Raw genomic sequence first — 22,698 nt, forward strand, 5'->3', positions numbered from 1 at the left:
CAGCTTCAATGTCTACGCAAGCATGGTGCAATTTCAGAAAACAGCACCATCTCCCTGGTCAACTTAATGTTTTTAACTTGACTCTTGTAGTTTTGATAACAGTAATTTAAATGGGCTTTGGAATCCATACGAATTTGAGGCATCTGCAGGATGGACAAGATGGGTCAGTGGGTAAAGGCATCTGTTGTCAAGTTTGATGACCTGAATTCAATTCCCAGAACCCATATGACAGGAGAGAACCAGCCCTGACTGTACCCACTTATACATATTCCTCAGCTCCCACAATAATAGAAATATCAAAAAAAATTAAAATTAAAAGGGTAGTCTTAGGCTGGAGAGATGACTCGGCGGTTAAGAGCACTGACTGATCTTCCAGAGGTTCTGAGTTCAAATCCCAGCAACCACATGGTGGCTCACAACCATCTGTAAAGGGTTCTGATGCCCTCTTTTGGTGTGTCTGAGAACAGCTACAGTGTACTCCTACAAATATAATAGTAATAATAATAATAGTAGTAGTAGTAGTAGTAGTAGTAGTAGTAACAGTAGTAACAGTAGTAGTAGTCGTCGTCGTCGTCGTCGTCGTCTTTAACTACTCAGCAGAAGTTGAAGAAGTTTTGCTATTTAGGTTCACATGGTGAACTAGGCTTGAAAGATTCCATTTTGCTTTGTGAATTTATTTTCTTTCGGTTTTTGTCTTGTTTTTAAAATTAAATTTTTTTCATCTCATTTTTTAAATGCACTGGTGTTTTGCCTGCATGCATAACTGTGTGAGGGTATAGGATGCCCTAGAACTGTTACAGACAGTTGTGAGCTGCCATGTGGGTGCTAGGAATTGAACCTGGATCCTTTGGAAGAGTAGCCAGTGCTCTTAACTGCTAAGCCATCCCTGAGACATCTTGCTATGTAGCCATGGATGGGTTTGAATGTTTGATCTTTTGACTTAGCCTACCATTCTCAGTTAAAGTGTGTGTGTGTGTGTGTGTGTGTGTGTGTGTGTGTGTGTGTGTATGTTGTGGAATTCTGAGGTCAAGGTAGGTCAAAGTCAGGTGTCTTCCTCTGTAGATGTCCATTGTCTTTTTGATTCAGGGTCACTCACTGAAGCTGACTGGATCATTCTGTTTCCACTCCCCAGGCTTGGGGTCACAGGTGCACAGCGCTACACCACCACGCCCTCCTTTTATGTCGCTTAGGGAATTTAAGCTTCGGACCCTTGTACTTGTACAGCAAGCACTTCCCTTGCAGGCCCATCTCTCCAGTCCTCTCTCTTTGATGCCAGGTGTCAAACCCCAGTGGCCTTGTGCATGCTCTGTGAGTTTTCTCCACTGAGCCCTGTCTCCAGCTCAGCCTTGGGGATCCTTTGAGGAAATATCAAATTCGGACATAATTTACATGCCATTACAGCATGACATTTGAAGGCACACAGTCATGGGTTTTGCTGTATTTCCATGGTATACAAGCTAACCCATCCCTCTTACTAATTCCATCATGCTCCAATCACCTCAGACAGAAGCCCTGTTGTTATTAGCAGGATTCCCCCTTCGAATTAGTTCCTGGCAGTCACGAATGTGCTCTTGTCACTGTTCATTTACCTGTTGTGGATGGCTCTTATCCACGACTTCCCTCACCTCCCACATTAGTTCAAAGACCCACTCATGTTATAGTGTATCACAGAACTCCACTTCTTTCCCGTCGCTGAGTAATATTCCACTGTATAAACACGCCACATTTTATTTATTTCTATATTGATGGACAGACACTGGGTTGTTTCTTCTACTTTTGGGGCATATATAACACAGCTAATGAACATGCGTGTATGCATTTTGAGTGGATTTGTGCTTTTAACTTTCTTGAGCATATAGCTAGAGGTAAAGTTGCTAAGTTACAAGATAACTCTGTGCTTAATAGTTAGAGAAATTAGCAAAGTCTATTCTGCAGTGGCTAGACATCATACATTCCCACTAGCGGTGAAGGGCTCCAATTCCTTCAATTCCTCTGTCTGTGTTCGTTTTGTTTTGTTTTAAACTACATTTCTCTGTTGACTAATGATGTGGGCATCTTTCCATGTGTTCATTGTCTATGCATGTCTCTTTTTTGGAGAAATACTCATTCAAATCCTTCCCCTTTACGTGTGTGTGTGTGTGTGTGTGTGTGTGTGTGTGTATGTTGGTAGTGGTGGTGGTGGTGGTACGGCAGGAGTTGGCTTTGTGTAGGTAGTAAGGGGGAAAGGCCCGTGATGACAACTACCAGTAGGACACATAAATGTGAAAATAAAAAAAACAAAAACAAAAAAAAGACAGCAGAGTTATGTTATGTTAACAGCCAGCAAGACACCAGCCAGGCAAGGTTGGAGATGAACAACACTGGCAATGTGGGCGGTAGCAGGCTGGCCAGGGCTAACAGCTAGCTGACAGTGAGGTCAGCAAGTAAGAAAAAGCTCTGAGAGATGGACAGCAGAGAGCTTCAGCCACTGCTAGCTGGGTGAGCGATGAAGGAAGGGTACTCAATCAGTCACCCTGTGGGCCAGGAGACTATGCACAGAGCATGCCACCCCCTACTTGGCTCAGCCCCAGATACACTCAGAGAATGAACCAATCTCAGTAGAAATTAACCCAGTCTTTGTCCAGCTTCTACCACACGGGTCTTATGGTCGTTGATGAACAACAGCTTCCTCAGTGCCCCTCCCTACTCTGAGTGTTTCTTTCCCTTTGGCCCCCAGAATTTGACTTAATAAAGCTTTGCTCTGCTTTGCTGATGACCACCCGTTTCTGAGTGTTGAGTCTCCATCAGTTCGAGACAAGGAACTCAAAGTCACTTTCTCAGGCTGACTCTCGGTGACTGTTGACTGTCCAGCGCCCTAAATGCCTTAGTCACACAATATGGGCTGAGAAAAGTTCCATCACTCTCAGAGACCCGCAGCACTGGAGGTCAGACCCAAGCTGTGGGTACCTGCCATCGCTCCAAGACGGACCTGTATCCCTGCAGCTTCTTATTTATCTTAAAACTGTGTTATATGTCCTTTTCTTGTGATCAGTGGCTTCTTGTGTGTGTGCACGTGTGTGTCTCTGTGTCTGTGTGCGAGAGAGAGAGAGAGAGAGAGAGAGAGAGAGAGAGAGAAAGAGAGAGAGAGAGAGAGATCAGGTGTATGTCGAGGCCAGATGAAAACCTCAGTTATCATTCTTCAATTGCTTCCAACATTGGTTTTCTTGCTATTTTGAGACAAGGCCTCTATGTGGACTGGGCTATTTAAGGTTGCAGTCTGCCATGTTGGGATCGCTCCTCTGAACTCACCGAAAAATGGAGGACTCTCTTTTCCAGCAGGGCTTTCTCCTCTCTGCCTGACCTTACCTGTGGTGCCTGACTCCTACACCCTCTACCTGAGGAAGGTCACATGGTCCTTGGCAACATTACAAGTTCAACCCCCAACCCCCTCGCCCCATAAGAACCTGCCTGGGATCCCTGGGATGCCTCTTCATGCAAATGAGGCATTGCCTGTCTGTTAAGCTTCAGCCAATGACTTATGTTCACCTTGAAAACCCCTTCCCACTCTCCAAGGTTGGTATATAGGCCTTGTTCACCCCGAATAAAGTGTCTGTGCACAACCTGAGAGGATCCTGCAGACCGCAGCTGTTCCAGGCTCTGCTTCTTCCTTTTAGTTCAGTGTGCAGCACTTGGACACCCTGAGGGGGAAGGGAGGGGAGTAGGATGGGAAAACACACTAGGCTGGCCCCAAAGTCACGGAGATCCATCCACCTCTGCAAGATTAAAGCTGTGTGCTATTAAAGCTGTGTTGTTTGTTTGTCTTTGTTTTTTAAGATTTATTTATTATGTATACAGTGTTCTCCCTGCATGTGTGCTGGCACTCCAGAACAGGGAACCAGATCTCATTGTAGATGGTTGTGAGCTACAATGTGGTTGCTGGGACTTGAACCCAGGACCTCTGGATAAGCAGCCAGTGCTTTTAACCTCTGAGCCATCTCTCTAGCCCTTGGCACATTGTTCTTTGAGATATGATTTCTCACTGGCTTGGAACTTGCCAAGGAAGCAAGGCTGGCTGGCTGGCATAATACCCTACATGAACCTGTCTCTGCTCCCAGCCCTGGGATAGCATTACAACCCTGCCTACCCCCCTTACTTTTAGAGACTTATTTACTTATTTATGCTTTATGTGTATGAATATTTTGCCTGCACATTATGTCTGTGTGCCACTTGAATGTCTGGTGCCTATGGAGTCCAGAAGAGGGCATCAGATCCCCAGGGAGCTGGAATTACAGATGATAATGAGACATCACTGAGTGCTGAGAAAACTGAGCCCTCTCTCCGGCCTATCCAGTGTTTTTGTTTCGTTTTGCTTTTTTTGTAAACAAAGGTTTACTTACTTATACACACACACACACACACACACACACACACACACACACACACACACACACACTGGGAATTGAACTTGGGACCTCTGGAAGAGCAGCCAGTGCTCTTTCTCTCCAGCCCTCTTTTTTTTTTTTTTTTTTTTTTTTAAAGTGGGTTCTAGGAAATCGGATGCAGGTCCTCAAACCTAGGTAAGCATCCTTTACTGATTGAATGATCGAGCCATCCCAATAATGTCCTTTGAGGTACAAGTGTTTTTATTTCACTTTTCGTTGATTCTTTGTGCACTGTACACCCTACACTCCAATCCCGCTCATTTCCCTGTCTCTTTGTACCCACCCTCTGCCGTTGCAACCTCCTCCTCAAAAAAAGAAAAACCTAATTGTGGAAGCTATAGTGTGTCACAGTGTGTCACACAGTACACCCTTTTGGCCACACATCTTTACTTGCAAACGTTCATTGCAATGAGTCATCGGTCTGGTTCGAGGCCTCTGACTTCCGCTACGCTATCAATACTGGGTCTTCACAGCAGCTCCTCGAAGACATCCTGTTGTTGCGTGCCCTGGAGATCCTGCAGCTTTGGATCTGCAGGACCGGCCCTTTCGCATACTCCAGCAGTTCATAGGTGGGGTAGATGTTGGGCTGGGCCAACTCAAAGGTCTGGATTTGGGCCCAGTGGTAGCTGAGTTGGTCAGCCCACCCACTCTCCTGCACCCAACCATCAGGGCCAGCTCTCGAGCACTGCCCCTGTTAGCTCACCCAGTGACACAGCCAGCAAGGGGAGAGCCAGCGCTCCTGTTCTCGTGCTCTCAGGGCTGGCTCACCCGGTCCCACAACAGCAGGGCCAGCTCTATTACGCTGCCCATGTGAGGAATGCACAAAAATTAAGTCCACTTTACCTATTTTTAATCTGATTGAATATAATTATATATGTCAGGAGTAAGCAATGTGTCAAGCACCCTTGCTAACTAACCACACAATGTATGGCAAAAATTGTCCAGATCTATATTTCCACTTGGTAATTCTATGTGTTATTAATATTGCTGATGCTTACCTTTCATTGGCCATAGGATGCCACATGGTTTCATATTATTATTGCAAACCTGATTCTCTCTCTCTCTCTCTCTCTCTCTCTCTCTCTCTCTCTCTCTCTCTCTCTCGGCAAGATGCTACTCTGTATTCCAGGCTGGAATCACACTCAAGTTTCTCCTATTTCAGTGTTTTGCACACTGCAATGACAGGCACACCTGGCAGAGGAGTGTCTGGAAATGAAGGAAGCCAGAAAGACTCGGTGAACACCACCAACACTGCCAGCGTCACTGAACTCATATTCGAGAAATACCAACGTTAAGATCTCCAGACCCCAACATATCTGGGTTTTTTAGAATCAGAAGATTGTTTTGCTGTTTTCACACACAGGGAAGGGAGGTAGGAAAATCATGAATGAATGAATGAATGAATATGAGTTCTAGAAGAAGGGATTGGGGTGGGATGGGGGACATAGGAGAGGGTAGGGAGCCGGTGTCCCGAGGAGAAGAAAACCAAACCTGAAACTCTGTTTTTTTTTTTGTTGAGACAGTACCTGCTCGCCTGTCCTTGTTTTTTCTGAAGGGTCTGTGGAAAGGGTTACATGAAAGTCTCACATCTTCAGAGAATTCAGGCTGTGATACCTTGCTATGTTACTCGGCGCCTTTTACATAGAGAATTGCATGAGAGTTCTCAGAGCTTACGAATAGGAAGACACGGATTTCTTTTTTTTTTTTTTTTTTTTTTGGAGCTGGGGACAGAACCCAGGGCCTTGCGCTTCCTAGGTAAGCGCTCTACCACTGAGCTAAATCCCCAGCCCCGAAGACACGGATTTCTGGACACCCTTCTGTGCTTTCTGTGTAATTTTAGAGTGGGAAGTCTGTTTCTAATTTTACTTTTGTTGTAGGAAGCTCAGAGCTGAAGCTGATGACATCTCAGCTCACCCTGTTTCCCTACTAATGCTCTGGTCTTCGAATATTAACAATGTTTCTCATGGGAGCACATGCTTTCAACATTAGCACTTGGGAGGCAGAAGCAGGCAGAGCTCTGTTCAGTCTGCCTGGTCTACAGAATCAATTCCAGGATAGTTTAGGACTACATGGAGAGACCCTGTCTCAAAACATACAAGCAAACAAATGAACCAATCAACCAAACAAAAAACAGACATTTCTTTCTTGATTATTTCTGTCTTAGGCTATTTTTTACTCTGAAGTTGTCTTTCGAAGGACGACAGACAGCTAGTATATAAATTACAAAAAATGACATCTTTAACTTTTTTTTTTGAGACAGAGAATCACTACGTAGCCCTATATGACCTGGCCTGGCCCCTGGGGTTGATACTGGGATTTAAGGTATGTACTGCCACATCTGGGTCTTTTTTAATAGATACAATATTTAGGGAAACATGTCTAATTTTCAAATACAACAGATCATTCTTCTGTGTTTCTATACCAAAGCTACATTAATACATTTGAGGCAGAAAAATTGGTTGAATGTGAATAAAGCTTTGGGGGGAAATGGACAAAAGCACTTTTCTTGTTGTTAATTTATTTTTTGAGACAGTCTCTCTACATAGCCCTGGAACTGTCCTGGAACTGACTCTGTAGATTAAGCTGGTCTCAAACTCATAGAGACCTGCCTGCCTCTGCCTCCAGATAGCTGGGCTTAAAGGCGTGCCCCATGCTGCTCCCCTTGGCTAGACAAAGGTACTTTTCATTATTAGATGCTCTGGGATTACACATCACTCAGAATCCACACTTCGGTGCACACAGGATAATCATATCATAATAAGCTTCAAAATGTGCCCATTGTTAGATTTAAAGGTGACATTCTGGGTAAACGCTCTCAGAAAACAATACTGGATGTGGCAAAGATGTGTAGTAACACAGTAGCTGATGCTTTCGAAGTCACTGGCTAGTGACTCGAGGACATCGTGTCACATGGGAACAAGCATCATTGATACCCCATTTAAAGGGTGAGAAAACTGAGGCTCAAAGAAGTTAGTCACAATTCACTCCTCCTGTGCTCGAAGCTTCCTGTTCCAGGAGATCCCTCAGTCTTGTGCAAGTCCGATGGTGGTCACCCTGTTCCTGCCATGATGACACTGCCATCTCGTGCCCCTCCTCCCTCACTTTTTCTGAGCCCAAATACGGTCATTCTCTCTGTAATGACCTTCCCAGCTTGGAGAGGTGAGGACGGAACAATACTCACTAATATTTGTTCCAGGGCCAATGCGTAAATAAAAAGGATTGATTGGCTTTTCTGCTTTGTATCTATTGATCCTTTGCTTGGAAAAACAAGGATAATTTTAAGTCCAATAAACAGTATGGGGATTTATGTCTTGATTTTGCTCTGACTGTCCTTGTGACCTTGAAAATGCTCAATTTTCTGATCTATAGGAGATCTATGGGTATTGCTGAACATTTCCTCAATATTCTTGGTCATAATGTCTTTCTCTAGGGTGTGTTGGAGGATTGCCAACCAGGCTTTCATTGTCTCTTAGGAAGGGTTTCGTTCAAAGTTGGCTTGGATTTTGCTTAATATAACTTTATAAAATAGAATCCATCAAAATAACCTATTTCTCCTTATCATTGATGTTTGATCTGGTCCATTTGCTAAGTCTTGGCCCTTGTTTTAAATTATGCATCATCTCTTTTTTTATTACGTAGTTTGACTGATATAGCAAATTTTATTCAAAATGCACACACACAATGTATCAAATTCTATTGATTTATTAGAATATTTTCAGTGTAACAACATTATAACATTACAAAACCTTTCTTAAACTTGATGAATTATATATTTCTCCATGCATTTGTACAGATATCAGTAAAGGGAGAACTGTCTTGATGCCTTGACCTAATCAGGTGAGCCCTTTAAAAGCAGAATCTTCCAAGGAGATTTGAAACAAAAGAAAAAAATTGCCAAGTCATTTGTGGCTTTGAGGTGGGGACTATGATGCAAGGGGTGTGATTGGTCTCTAGGAGCTAAGGCAGTGCCAGCTGATAGAGAGGGTGGGAGACCTTGATTCCAGATGCAGGGCAGTAAACTCTACCAAAGATTAGGGAATTGGGGGGGAAGACCTGGCTGTGTGCCTAGACTTAAGTGAACCAACAGGTTCACACAGCAACAAGAAAACTGATTCCCAGCTCTTTCTCATTTGAAAGTACTGTCTGAAGGGCTGGGGAGATGGCTCAGAGGTTAAAATGCTTGCCATGCAAGCAAGCAGGAGCACTGGAGGGTGGCTCCTTAGAACCTCAGAACAGGCTAGCTAGGTAGACTGGCTGTATTGGTGAGCTCTGGGTTTGATCTAGAGGGCCTACCTCAGAAAGAGAGAGGTGGAAAATGATCAAAGGAGATTCCTGACATCAACCTCCAGCCCCAGATTCACAAACATGCATGTGCACCCATGTGTCCCCCCCCATGAACACACACACACACACACACACACACACATACACACCACAGAAACACACACACAAAAGGCAAGCACACTTGGATATACATTATGCATGCATACAGATGAAAAGAAGAAAAAAGGAAATAAAAAAAGAAGAAAGGGAGAATAAAATAGAGAAAGAAAGAGAATGAAAGACACAGAATGTAGAATTTTCCAATGGATTGTATTGTTAATGATCTGGCTGGCACTGCCTCATCATGGGTCTAATGCCATGCCTGGGGGCATGCTTCGTTGAAGAATTACTCAATTAAACCTTCTAGTAACTGAAAAAAATCTATTAAATTTCACTTGCTGAATCAGCCCATTTTCTGTTGTCAGTAACACACCTCACTGGATACATTTGAGAAAGAAGTTTATTTTGGCTCAAGGTTCTAAGGTCCATAGTCAAGGGGGGTGGCAACTAATGATGGACACATTGCTGGCAAATCCCTACTAAGTCAGTGGACCTGACTCTTTGTGTGTGTGTGTGTGTGTGTGTGTGTGTGTGTGTGTGTGTGTGTGTGTGTGTGTGTGTGAGAGAGAGAGAGAGAGAGAGAGAGAGAGAGAGCTGCAGGCTTAGTTCATTGACGCTCATTTTCAGTGATCCTATTAGTCCTAAATACCTTCCAAAGACCCCTACTCTCCACTAACTCCTGCCACCTCTGCTGGATCATGATTCTACCTGTTAAGTCTACCCTGCACAGAGGTGATGACATTTCAACACAAAGTCTTGAGAAACACATTCAAGTCAACATATACTGTGGAGTATATAAGGGGAGGATAGGTGTTCTTTACAGTTCCCCAGCAGCAGAATGGCATTGGCTTAGCATTTAGTTTGTCCAACACACTCATTTAGTGGTGTCTCAGACTGGTTCTATCAGTGTCTGCCAGGTGTGTGTGTGTGTGTGTGTGTGTGTGTGTGTGTGTAACATGTTTTCCCCCATGCTTAAATGGAATGTTTCCTTCATTGGCAAAAGACTTGATGAAAAAGAGCCCTATCAAGATGAAATGTTATTAGTGTTGGCCTTTCACCACGCGCATACCTTCTATAGATTGTTGGAAACGTCAAGGTAACAATTGCTTTGACTTTATAATTCTTTTCCTGATTCTCAACATGGTCTCAGTTTTCTGTGGGAGAACAGAGGCCAGCAGTATCTAAAGTGAGGAGAAACCAGGAGCATGGCCATGCCGGCGCGTGGACAAATGTCGAGACATCTCAGGTTTGATCTTGGAGTCAAGATCCTAGCAGCCCCTGCTCTTCAGCTGGGCATTCCTCTGCTTCCGGACCGGACATGGTGGGATGTCTGAGCAGCGAGCAAAACAGGGTGTGTGAGCGGTTAGCACAGTGCCTGGTGTCAGGAGGCTCTCAATCATTAGCTAGTACTGCAACCATGAAATGTGAAAGACCTGACTCCTGCCACTTCCACGAATGGAGCTTTTCTTCTGTAATGGACAAACAATAGGCATTTATACCCATTGCTCACAGGATCCAGATATGAAAACATAAATTACATTTTATTAGATACACTTGAAACACCATCCCAGGCATTCTGTACTTGGCTCCTTTTTGTGAGGGAAGGAAGGCTTTCTCTGTGAGACTCGCTTGTCCCAGAGTAGAGAAGAGCTACAGTAACTGTCCTCGGGGTTATCCAAGTCTCTAAACCCCTTCTCTGATCCCTAGAGCTCAGACTGGCTAAACCAGGCGATTACAGGAGGAGGCGCGTAGAGGGGGTGGCGATCGTCCATGTGTGGGGTAGCCTGGGGCTTGTGGCTTGTCTGGAGGAAGCTGGGGTTAGACTGATGGGTTGTTAAGATGTTCAAAAAGCAGGTTTTGCTCTCTGTGTGTGTTTGAGTGTGTGCATGTATGTGAGCATGCTTATATGTGTGAGTGTGTGTGTGTATGTGTGTGTGTGTGTGTGTGTGTGTGTGTGTGTTACACTGATAGCTTAGAGATGGGAACCAGGTAGGAGAGGTCATGGAGTTTGGCTTCAGAAATGCCTAAGGAACTTTCTGACTGGTCAAAACATGATACCAACTCTCACAGAAGGTGAGATGGAAATGGTGACATTTGCTTCTTTGTAGAGCAGGAAGGGAGGAAAAGAATTTAGCATCAGAAAAGCCCATTTGCTGCTCTCTCACATTCTCATTTTGAAATGGCATCTAGACTTCAAAACATGCTCACACTTGAAAAATGAATGCATTGGCCAGGGCTGGTGTTTACCAGTGTGAACTTGTTCTGGCATCCAGGTTTGTGTGTGTGTGTGTGTGTGTGTGTGTGTGTGTGTGGCTATGTAACTGCCATTTCCCCCTTCTGGTTGCCCAGATGAGGGAGATCCTTAGTTTCTTTGTTTAAAATAGATGTCAGGATGGGAGCAGGAAGGGGTTTCCTGCCTCTGGCAGAGGAGGATGTGACACTGAATTGCAGCTGAGACTTGAAGAGCTGCCACCCGAGAGCAGTATAACTGATACACCAGTTGTTTTTAGCTCACATCCGGGTCATGACTGTCCAGCTCCAGCCTACCCCGGGGGTACATTCAGTTCCCAGTGAGACGGTCCTGTCTTATTCAATTTCTATTGCTGTGATGTTAAAGATTATGACCAGAAACAGCTTGGGGCTGAGAGAGGTTTATTCAGTTTGCATATCTGGGATCAGTCCATTGAGGGAAGTCAGGCAGGGCAGGAACCTAGAGGCAGGAACTGAAGCGGAAGCCACCAAGGAGCACTACTTACTGGCTTGTTCCTTCTGGCTTTCTTAACTTGCTTTTTTATACAATTTAGGACCACCCGTCCAGGGGTGACACTACTCACAGTAGGCTGGGCCCTCCCACATCAATTAAAAAAAAAGCCCCGGGGGCTGGAGAGATGGCTCAGTGGTTAAGAGCACCGACTGCTCTTCCTGCGGTCCTGAGTTCAAATCCCAGCAACCACATGGTGGCTCACAACCATCTGTAATAAGATCTGATGCCCTCTTCTGGTGTGTCTGAAGGCAGCTACAGTGTACTCATATACAATAAAATAAAATCTAAAAAAAAAAAAAAAAAAAGCCCCACAGGATGGTGGAGACATTTTCTAAATGTTGTGTCAAAAGATACAACACCAACCAAACAACCAAACAACCAAACAACCGAACAACCAAACAACCGAACGACCAGCACAGATCCTCTGGGTGCTAATTAGGAGACCAGCTGGCTTGGGTGAATTCAATCATCACTCCTGTGATAGTTTCTAACCTTCACTAGCTGGCTGGGTTTTTAAGGGAGTGGTGCCACATTAGAGGTCTCAAGTTAAATAGGAGACTTCGGCTAAGTCTATGTGCCATATAAAGAAATGGATATTTTAGCATAATTATTAGTAAATATTGCATGGGATGTGTTTCAAGAGTTGTTCATTATCCAAAATTTGAATTTAGTTGGGGTATTGTTTTGTTTTTGGCTAAATCTCACAACCGCTTGCTCTATGGGGCTTTGGTGATCCCAGTTAGAACTAGGCTGCCAATGTCAGCCAATGCTCCTGGGGCTAATTGTGACAAGGGAAACTGTACAGTCAGATCGACTTGGTTTTAGAGCTCGCAGCCAGCACTTGCTGGATATGGGACAACCGATCTGGGACTCCGTTTCTTTGTCTTTAAAATGGGGTTAAAAGCAGCACTACCTCCCAGGGTTGGGCTAAAGAAGATTCAAGACTAGTAGAGAGAATGTTAATTAGCGCACACTGAATTAATGCTATTGTTTATTGTCTATCAACATGTCAATCACCTGTTTACTCTGTGCCAACCACATGACCCGGTGAGCATCCCTTCAATCTTGTGCTATGCTGATGCAAATGGGAACGTTTAACACTCCTGGGGTTTCTTAGCACCCTAATCAGTGGCTTCGGGCTAAGGCAGGGTAGGCACTTGGTACTCTTTCTGGTTTCATACACTCCCTCTTAAAACCTTTCAATGGTAACGCCATGTCTCAGAAAATGCAGTGTGCTTCTGTGCCAACCTAGCTTCAGCCAGATCCCTGTTCTCCTGGTCAGGTTGCAACTCCAGACCTCTGTCTAATAACATTAGGAGCATGGATGGGCCAGACAATGAAGCGTGCTGGAGGAGCTCAGTGTTACCCTGTGGATGTCATCAAATTTTGTTTCTGTGGGAACACAGACAGAAGAGACGAGAAATGCAGAAGCTATTCCAGAGGCTTCTGCACTTAGGAGAAAGGCTCTGCTAGCATAGAGAGCTCTGCATCCAGTAGAATATGCTCATGTATGTATTACACTAAAGGAGAGAAGGGTGGAAGATAGGGCAGCTTTAATGAAGCTAATGGGCTTAGAAAAGGCAGTACGAGGAAGTTCCAATGACATTTTACAGGAATGGATTACACATAAGGATGAGGCAGGAGAATTTGAGAGCCGGGAGCATAAAGGCAGAGGTTGCCTGGGTGGGAATTGGGACTCCAGGCGAGGGCAGAGACAGTGCAGAGTCCTCAGCCACATGCGGTTCGTTCCTCTTCAAGGTAGCTGGAGCCAGCTTTGCCGCTGCCCCCAGCGAGTCAGCTGGCTGGTGGGTTGGCTGACAGGGGTGTTGCGCGCTGAATTTCTTTCCAAGGAGGAGGAGAAGATGGCAGCTCTTCTATACATCACCCTCCGCCACCTGCCAAGGAGGCGAGACACCGCTGTGGAGAAAACAGCTTTTACTCATTCCTTTGTATCGGGGCCTGAATACAAGCCAGGAGCGGTGGGGTTTGGTTAATAAGCTAGCTGGAAATCATGCTAATGGGAGTGCTATTGCTGGGAGCCCTCCAGGCTGGGGAGGGTGTGATTGAATGTTGAGGTTCTCGAGGAGCACCCCCACCCCCACCCCTGTCCATTCTCACAGCCATCCTAGCACAATCACATCGGCCTGGCTGGATTCGAGCAGCAACAGTGACAGGGAGGGACAAGCAGAGGCTAGAATGAGAATCACCGTGAGGTCTTTCTGTGATGGGGTTATTGCAGGGCTCCAGGGAGTACTAGCTGTTGCCACAGAATCGCTAAAGGGTGGGAGGCGAAGGGCCTTAGGCTCCGAAAGAAAAGAACCAGCGCCACCTGCAAGCTCAGCTCTTCCCGACAGGACAAGGTGGTGTTCCCTTGGAACAATGTCTTCTCAATATGACCAAATTCTATACCGTACACAAAGGGCCCATCGTACGCAGAAGGGTTTCTTCCAGCCTGGCAGACATTGGGGTTTGACATCGCCCGCCCTCTGCCTGACCCTTGTGTGTACTGGTCCGGGTTGGCTCGGATCTGAGTTCCTTGCCGCTCCCACTATTCCTGTCTCCTACAGAACCTCTTATACTGTATGATGCGTCTCAGACAGGAGTGTCTGTGGGACTTGGGTTTTGCTGGAGGCAGAAGAGGTAGAAGGCTCCAGAGAAGCGCGGAGAGGCAATCAGACTCTTAATAAACCTCCGGGGTTTACTAAGCCATCCTCAGGGACAACGGGCAGCTCTCCTTTTCTGCCTCTCCTCTTCCACCTTGCCCTAAATTCGTGTCGGCACCCCCATCCCCCTTTGGCTCACTCCTCTGCCTTGGTGACTAGTAGGTTTATGAGTCCAACAGACTTAAGAGAACACTTGTGTTTTTTAAGGCATGGCTGGCCGCTCCCTCCTGAGTCATTGCCCTGCCCAACGGCCTTTGGTGAGTTGGGAGGAGAAGGGGAGACTAACAACACGAAGAATCTTTAGCCTGGAGAGCTATTTCCTCGTGGCAAATCACGGTGCGGTGATCAGTGTATAATAAGCTGGGACTTTTCCAAGGCGAGCCAGTTCGCAGCGTCAGCATTGCCTGGGTCTGAGCAGGCACCAAGGATGTACTGAGGCTCTGAGGTCGTGCACTTTTTTTTCTGAGGGCCCACGATGGCTTTGCTGCGGCAGCCTGCTTGATAAAGAAACATCTTTCCCAAGTCATGTTTCATCCGGTTCAATAGATGCCCTTGGGCTTAACGGATCCGAGTGCTTTCTTGGGCAAATCAGTCCGCGTGGAGAGTGCTAAATCAAACCGTGTTCACTTCTTTCACGGTTCACAGTCACCAAACTGTACAAGTGGGCCTGTGAGCATGCTTACAGATTAGAGGCTTCTCTCTAAAGGACCCCGTGAGAAGAGAAGTACAATCCTTTGGCAAACTCCTTGCTTTCTGTCCTTTCAGAAAACGGATCCATTTGGGAGACAAGGCTCATGTATCCAAACACTGCGCCTCCATCCTGCCAGCCGAGCGGACCTGTGGCTTTATTCATAATGTATTTACACAGCCCAGCAACCATTGAAGATGCCTGTTTAATGAAATGCTGGGCTTGTATTCGAATGGCACGATTGGGAGTCATTATGAGTAAATACGTGTACAGATTTATTTTCCTTCCCCCAGAGGTCCCTCAAAGGTCCCTGAAGGTAAATATTTGCACGGTGCCCAATTTGTATTTCCCCAGCCTAATTTTGTTACTGAGGTAAGTAAGAGCCTAGCCTTCTTCCACCTAGCTTGTTAACATGCACAGAGACACTTCCCTCTCTGCTGCCTGTGGCATTCTAACTGCCGGGAGACAGCGCCCAGGCTGGGCCCGCAGCCACTTAACCAACTTAGTACAGCCGTGGGCTTGCTGGGTCCTGAGTGACTGTTCCTGCTTTGGAGTAGTGAGTGTGCATCTGATGAAATAATGCTTATGTTCAGGAAGTGCAGTCCAGTGTGGATCTACATGGCTGTCCCAGCATTGGGGAATGCGGGGGTGGTGGACATAAATTCTCAAGAATCCTGAGAAACTAAAATCTCTAGAATTCTCAGAGTACTTTTTAGGAAGTAGAGCAAAACTCCCGCTCCCATCATCTGGTTTTCCTTCAGAGTCTTAATAAATATTCCAAAATCAACCAGGGCTTGCTAAGTCCAGGGTTAATTTTTTTTTTTTTTTTTTTTTAGTTAACAGTAAAAAGACAAGGAGTTGTAGAATGCTATTAATATATACATTTTCTTGAACTGCAAATTAGGAGATGAAACAAGGTTTACTTCATAAAAGATACAATTCGTAATTTTAGAACCCTCAGCCTAAACTGGGGTTAAGAAGCGGCCTTGAGAATCTATTTTATGGTTCAGTAGTTGAGTGGGGCAGACACGTTAGAAATTGGTGTGTGAAAAAAATTTACGTTTTCAACTTGGACTCCAGTATAAGGCGGGTAGTACTGTAGCCTACAAAATGCTATCAAAACGTGTCTGTAGATTTGAACTCGGCACACAGATACTAGGCTAGACCGTGGTTCCCTGTTTTGGGGATCTGGAAAAGATTATGACAGTTTCGAATGACAGTCGTATAGGACGAGCAGCTAAGTTCCTGTGAGTGGGCCTGGCTACCGCATGGGGCAAGATCCAACTGCTGGTTTTCAGGCCATTGTGGGAAACTCAGGACGGAAAGTCCCAGTGAACACTTTTTCTGCTCCTTGGGAAACTTACAGCCTCTGTAAGGGGGTCATCCCCAAATGGGAAGAGGGGAGTGCAGAAGGCCAGAGAATTTTTTTTTTTTTTTGAGAAACTGGCAGTCCAGCAGACATTCCGGCGCCAGCAGGACACTTCTGGAACTGAAGGTCTTTGTACCAGGAATAAAACTGTACTTCTTCCTTGAAGGAAAGGGAGTCCTGCCTCTTGGAAGCCGTTGGTGGGACCCGGGTATGGAGGCTTGGGGAAAGGGCCTGCGGACTAGAGAGTAGAGAGAGGAAACCTCTCCAGGGCAAAACAAGCTCATAGGTTTTGGAAGCTGACAGTGAAAAAACCTCTTTACGGTGATACTGACCGGACGCTTTATTTAGAAACGCGCAGGAAGGGTTGCATTCTTCTGCCTTAGGATAGGCGATGGAATGAAAGCATTCCCGGGAGGAAACCTGGAACATCCCTAGAGTGCAGAATTGGTGGGTTCACTTAGATCCTACAGAGAAGATCCGCAGCTGGCATCTGGGCCACACATTTTTACATAATGTCTGCACAGATATCCATCCTTCAAACTCGCAATGCAGTAGGCTTCCCAAGCAACTCCACGGATTCTGTTTTCAGGGATATGGGAAAGAGAAGGATTATCTCAGATGAGAGGTATGGGCGGCTTTGAGGAAGGCAGGGAGCCAGGTTGCGTCGTCCGGCGTGGAGTGTGGCCAGCGGTGGGCAGCTGCGCAGCGAGGGCTCCGCAACGCTGTCAGGAGTGGGCGTCGCAGGGAGAGCCGCGCTCTAGGACAGCTGGCGCCTCCATAGCAGCACTGAGAACGCTGACAGGTTCTGCAAATAACAGCTGCGGAACAATCTTTCTGTTTGGACAACGTGGGAAGGGCCATTGTTCACAAATTGGTCTCTTCAATAACACCTGCGTGCACAGTTAATAATCTGTTGTCGGTCTCCCCCGGCTTTCAAAGACAAAAGACAGCAGCGGAGGGAGGAGCGAGAGGTGACTGGAGAGAGCAGAGCAACTTGGGAACCTGGCAGGGTGCAAGTGAGGACTCCGGGTCCTGTTCCTGGATCCATCTCTGTTGTTCGCGGCGGGTTCGCTTTCATTCGCCTCTACCGCCTTTTATCTTTGCAGGCCACCAACATCGCAGCCGCAAGCGTCATTTCCTATGCAGTTGCTAAGCGCCCTTCCTTGCAAGTCAGCGGTCAATACTGCTAAAGTGGCCCCGGGATAGGAAAGGTCACACGTGTGTAAGTAAAGCGAAAGGTTTATGAGACGCAGGTGGCTCACACTCCTCCGAGATCGCAGGATTAGCATGTCAAAGCCAAAATGAAACGGAAGTATGCGAGCACCTCCTCCCGTGTGCACAATGCTTTGCAAATTTAGAATGGTATTCTCCCTTGCACTCTCCCATTCAAGCCCCAATCACAACAGCGTGAAGTCGGCTCCAATACAAGCTATACCCTAACAGAAGAGAAGCCAAGCGACCAAGTGGGGACTTGGCTCTTGTGTTTGGTAGCTCACATCCTGTGTCATGTGTCTTCCCTACACTACTTTGGAGTAGTGTGGAGTAATTCGCATTTTGTTTTGGCCCTTTCCCTACCTTTCCTACCAGGTCTAAGATTAGGTGATATGTTCATGGAGACATCGGACTGTATCTTTCCCACCCTTTCTGTACTCTACTGTCCAACATGGTGTGTCTGGTCATGGTGATTAATAGGGTTCAAGTTCTGTTCCCAGTCCTGACAGCAACTGGCTTACAACTGCATGTAACTCTGGCTGCAGGGGTCTTATGGGTCTGGGGCACATGCACTCATGTACACATACACAAACACAAATTTAAATAAAATAAATATTTTTAAAATATGAAATGAAATGCTAGCCACATTGTAACTACTGAATAGCCCCGGGGGAGGTAGTGCACACTTTTAGCACTGGGGAGGTAGAGGCAAGCAGAGCTCTGTGAGTTCAAGGCTAGCCTAGTCTACAAAGTCTAGTCTAGTCTACATCCAGGGCTACATAAAAAGACCCAGTCTCAAGCAAAGCAAAGCAAAACAAAACAAAACAAAGAAAAGCCATGCTTGGAAGGCAGAGGCAGAGGCAGAGGCAGAGGCAGAGGCAGAGGCAGAGGCAGAGGCAGAGGCAGAGGCAGAGGCAGAGGCAGAGGCAGAGGCAGAGGCAGAGGCAGAGGCAGAGGCAGAGGCAGAGGCAGAGGCAGAGGCAGAGGCAGAGGCAGGTGGGTCTATGTGAGATGGAGGCCAGTCTGGTCTACTACAGAGCTAGTTCCAGGAGAGCCAGGGCTACATAGAGAAACCTTATCTCAAAAACACAAAAACACAAAAACTAAACAAAAACAATATGCATGTGTAAAATAGCCATAATGAATCCTATAACATATGCTAATAAAATTATTAAAACATCATTCTATATGAAAATCTGAGATAAATAGTGTTAACTCTAGTAAATTATGTGTTTGACCCGAACAGTAAAAACTACAAAATACTGCTTAGAGAAAGTTTAAGACTTAAATGCATTCTATGCTCATGGGTTAGAAAAACTTGATTGTTGCAGTAAATTTAAATAAATAATGATCCTCGACCTGGTTCCTGAGAGTTCCCATTGTCGAGGATCCACGCACTCTAGCTGTTTCTCTGTTACCGCTTTCACACACCGTCCCCTTGGTGGTTGTTACCACGCCTGAGACTCACATAGCGTTCCGTGGGCGGTGCTAGCATGGCCCCACACCATGCTAGCCCCAAGCATTCTACAGACTAGCACGGCTTTCTGTCACAAACTCTGTTCACACTCCCAACATCCAGTGAAATCATTACTCAGCAAACTGGAACCCAACAACCAGATTTACGTGTTAAATGCTCAATGTACAATACATCCACACAATTAACTTACAACCAATTGATAAGGTATAATCGCCCACTTAAACATACAAAGCCCTGTACATATCTTCATCCCTTAGACTATTTGTAACAACCTATAAATGTACAGAGAGGAATCAGCCTCCATGTTCTCTCGGCTGCCTCCCTCTCCGGTTCCAGTCTTCTCCTCTCTCTAAAATTTTTCTCCCGCCTATCCTTCCTTTCTCGTCCAATGACAGGCCTCGTTCTATCTTGTACCTGCCTTCACCTGCGTAATGACGTCATCCTACACTGGATGGCATTAGGGCACTACGTCTCAGGATAGAGAGATGGGTCAGTGGTTAAGAGCACTTGTTGATCTTGCAGAGGACCCTCACAGTGACTCAGGTCTGTAATTCTAGTTCTTCCTCTCCTGAACTCCATGGATGCCAGGCAGGTAAGTGCTACACATATATACAACAGAGAAACTGCTTAGGCACATAGAAAAAGAAAACATAAAATTGTTTTAAAGATATTTCTCGGGGCTGGGGATTTAGCTCAGTGGTAGAGCGCTTACCTAGGAAGCACAAGGCCCTGGGTTCGGTCCCCAGCTCCGAAAAAAAGAACCAAAAAAAAAAAAAAAAGATATTTCTCCTCAAGACAAAGTTTTAGTAGGATCGGATCCGTTGGCTCTAAAATTGATATTTGAATCCAGAGAGTTTAGAATAATCCAAAACTATATAGAGTAGAAGAATCAACATGGAAGGTTTTCATGACTTCTTCCTAAGGTATACAGCTGCAGTAATGAAGATAGTTTGGGTCTGCTATAGAGGCTAGTGCAATAAATAGTTCTCAACCTGTGGGTCCCGACCCCTCCGTGGAGTTGAATGATCCTTTTGCTGGAGTTGCCTAGGACCATCCGAAAACATAGATTTTTACAATATAATTTGTAACAGTAGCAAAGTTACCGTTATGAAGTAGCTATGAAATAATTTTATGGTTGGGGGTCACCACGGCATGAGGAACTGTATTAAGGGGTCACAGCGTTAGGAAGGCTGAGAGCCACTGCTCTAGCTGAAGATCCTGGAAAAGGGATAGATCAGGGAAAGACTAAGTAGGAGTGCGGTGGAACAGGAGCTTTGGTCTACTGAGGGAGACTTTGTGGTGACAGTGAAAAGGTATCATGGCAATTTGCACTGACTGGTGTGTGATGCAATTACTTTATGAGTTACAGTTCTTAATGCCCTTGTTTAATTACTTTTAACCCATTTACAAAGGTCTAATTAATAATTGAGCATGTCCTGCACCTAAAATAAAACACTGAGTTCAAACCTGACATCCATTCTCCTCCTAAGAGTGGTACTCTGATTTCTTTGTGGAGAACCGCTCTCTTCCTCATTCTCTGTAGAGTTGCTTCTACTCTTGGTGTTGGAGTGGAACGTTCTACTCCGCCCAGGGATGACCAAGGGCAGCATCATTTTCCCTGGCTTTTCTGAGTGCTTCCTAGGTGGTCACGTGACCTAAGCTGAGCTCCTCTGCATGATTCTCACGGCCGTGGGAAAGATTTCTAGTCCAGAAGCTTTGCAAATAACTTCTTTGTTGTCCTTTACATGAATTTATGCCTGGTTTTAGTTCTTTATTTTTGAGACAGGATTTCCTATAGCTCAGTTTAGACTTTTGAATATAGCTGAGGCTGGCTTAAAACTCCTGACCTTCCTGCCTCTACCTCCTAAGAGCTAAGACTACACGGATTTGGCGGACTTGTCTTTGGTCTTGTTTGATGTTACTGTAAAAGAAAATAACCTGAAACTCAAGCACACAACTTTTTATTTTCTCTGTCTTATCCCCGTTCCCTGAATTTGTTCTTTAGATGGTAGAGCTGGGGGCTGGAGAGATGGTTCAGCGGAATACTAGCTGTTTTCCCAGAGGGCTCGGGTTCAATTTCCGGCACGCACATGGTGGCTACAACCATCACCAGACCTAGGAGATCTGATGACCTTACTAGGCACGGGCGTACATACAGGCAAAATACCCATACATTTTTTTTTTAGATTTATTTTATTTATTATATATAAGTACACTGTAGCTGTCTTCAGACACACCAGAAGAGGGCATTGGACACCATTACAGATGGCTGTGAGCCACCATGTGGTTGCTGGGAATTGAACTCAGGACCTCTGGAAGAGCAGTCAGTGCTCTTAACCGCTGAGCCATCTCTCCAGCCCCCCATATATTTTTTTAAAATGGTATAAACACTGTTTTGGTGTCAAGGAAAGCCAATTACCGTGAAAAAAATGACCCAAAACTCTTCAGCCTCAGAGTACTTCACTCTTTAGGAGGTGAAGGAGGAAGAGCAGTGTGAGGAAGTGGCTTACGAATTTACACCTCTGTGTGAAACTCGCCTCCATTCACAGTCTTGACTGGGAACTCAACGTGATTTGCCCACTTGTCTGACTACAGCCCCAGAGAAAAAGAAGCTACACTTAAGATCCAAGATTTAAAATGAGTCCTTGTTGATTTCCATTCAGCCAAATCTGGTTATTTCTCTCATCTTCTCCCTCCCCCCCCCCTTTTTATGTGTGAGAGAAATGAAGACAGCTTAATAAGAAGCGGGAAAGGCCCTTCTGAGGGAAAGCGGGGTAGTGAATGGAATGAAAAAGGAAGCTAAAAATACCAGTCAGAGCAGGGATCACTTCTTGCTCTCTGCCTCTCCAAATATCTTTTAGGTCTACCTCTATCCCCTTCCTTTTCTCCTCGTCTGTTCTGCCTGGCCGCCTCTCCTCTGGACTCTTGCAGCCTGGATCGCCAAGAACCAGGGTGCTCTATGCCCTGACTTCGCCAAGAGCCCTGCATGCAAATGAGCCTCCTTCTTGATGGGTATACTGGACTTAGTGCTTGATGAGAAAGAGATCCGCCAAAGAGGTGCTGTGGCTGCAGAGATGTGGGTCCGTGGCCTTCTTCACGGTCCACAGCTATATAACAGTAATGGCTTCTCCTGGATCTGCTGACCTGGATTCCTATCGAAGGGTTTGAAATGGCCTGAGATGAGCCAGGATCAAAGACTGAAACCACGAGCTCGCTCTGGGGCTTCAATCAAATAAAGGTAAGATGGGAATCCAGGAAAATTCTTTTCTCATGCTAGAGGAACGAGTGACATCGTCTGAGCCCAAAGGTCTCATACAACATTGAATGCAGCTCGGAAAAACCTTTAGTTTGCTTACCCTAATTTCAAAGCTTATTAACCCATTCCAGCACTTTATTTTCTTTAGAATTCCCCGTACTCCTCTTTTTCTTTAACCTGCCTCAGGAGTTTGAGAGTTTCATTTAGACCGGATGTTTGGTATTGAGTCATTGGGATGAAACTTGGACTATTTCACCACGAATTTTGGCAAGGTGGAGAGTTTGCAGGGTGAACTTAGGTGAACACACAGACACACATCATACACATCACACATACATACATACTACACATACATACACAGAGAGAGACACATAGACACACACATATATATACACGCACACACACCACACACCACACACACATACCATACCCACACACACAAACACCACACACATACCATACACA

General features: G+C 45.6%; 1 long non-coding RNA gene across 7 annotated transcripts in view; it reads left to right on the forward strand.

The window, feature by feature from the left end:
• Positions 1 to 22,698, forward strand: part of LOC102555148 (uncharacterized) — a 49,967-nt gene that overhangs the window by 13,321 nt on the left and 13,948 nt on the right. For 5 of the 7 annotated variants that reach the window (XR_010065221.1, XR_005502198.2, XR_005502200.2 and 2 more), the window contains exon 1: positions 12,532 to 22,215. This is a non-coding gene — a long non-coding RNA (uncharacterized LOC102555148). Of the gene's footprint in view, positions 1 to 12,531; positions 22,216 to 22,698 lie in introns of those variants that run through there. The other 2 variants (XR_010065222.1, XR_591533.3) reach the window with 2 other exon arrangements.

This window comes from Rattus norvegicus, chromosome 3 (genome assembly GCF_036323735.1).
Source record: "Rattus norvegicus strain BN/NHsdMcwi chromosome 3, GRCr8, whole genome shotgun sequence".
Classification (NCBI taxonomy): domain Eukaryota; kingdom Metazoa; phylum Chordata; class Mammalia; order Rodentia; family Muridae; genus Rattus; species Rattus norvegicus.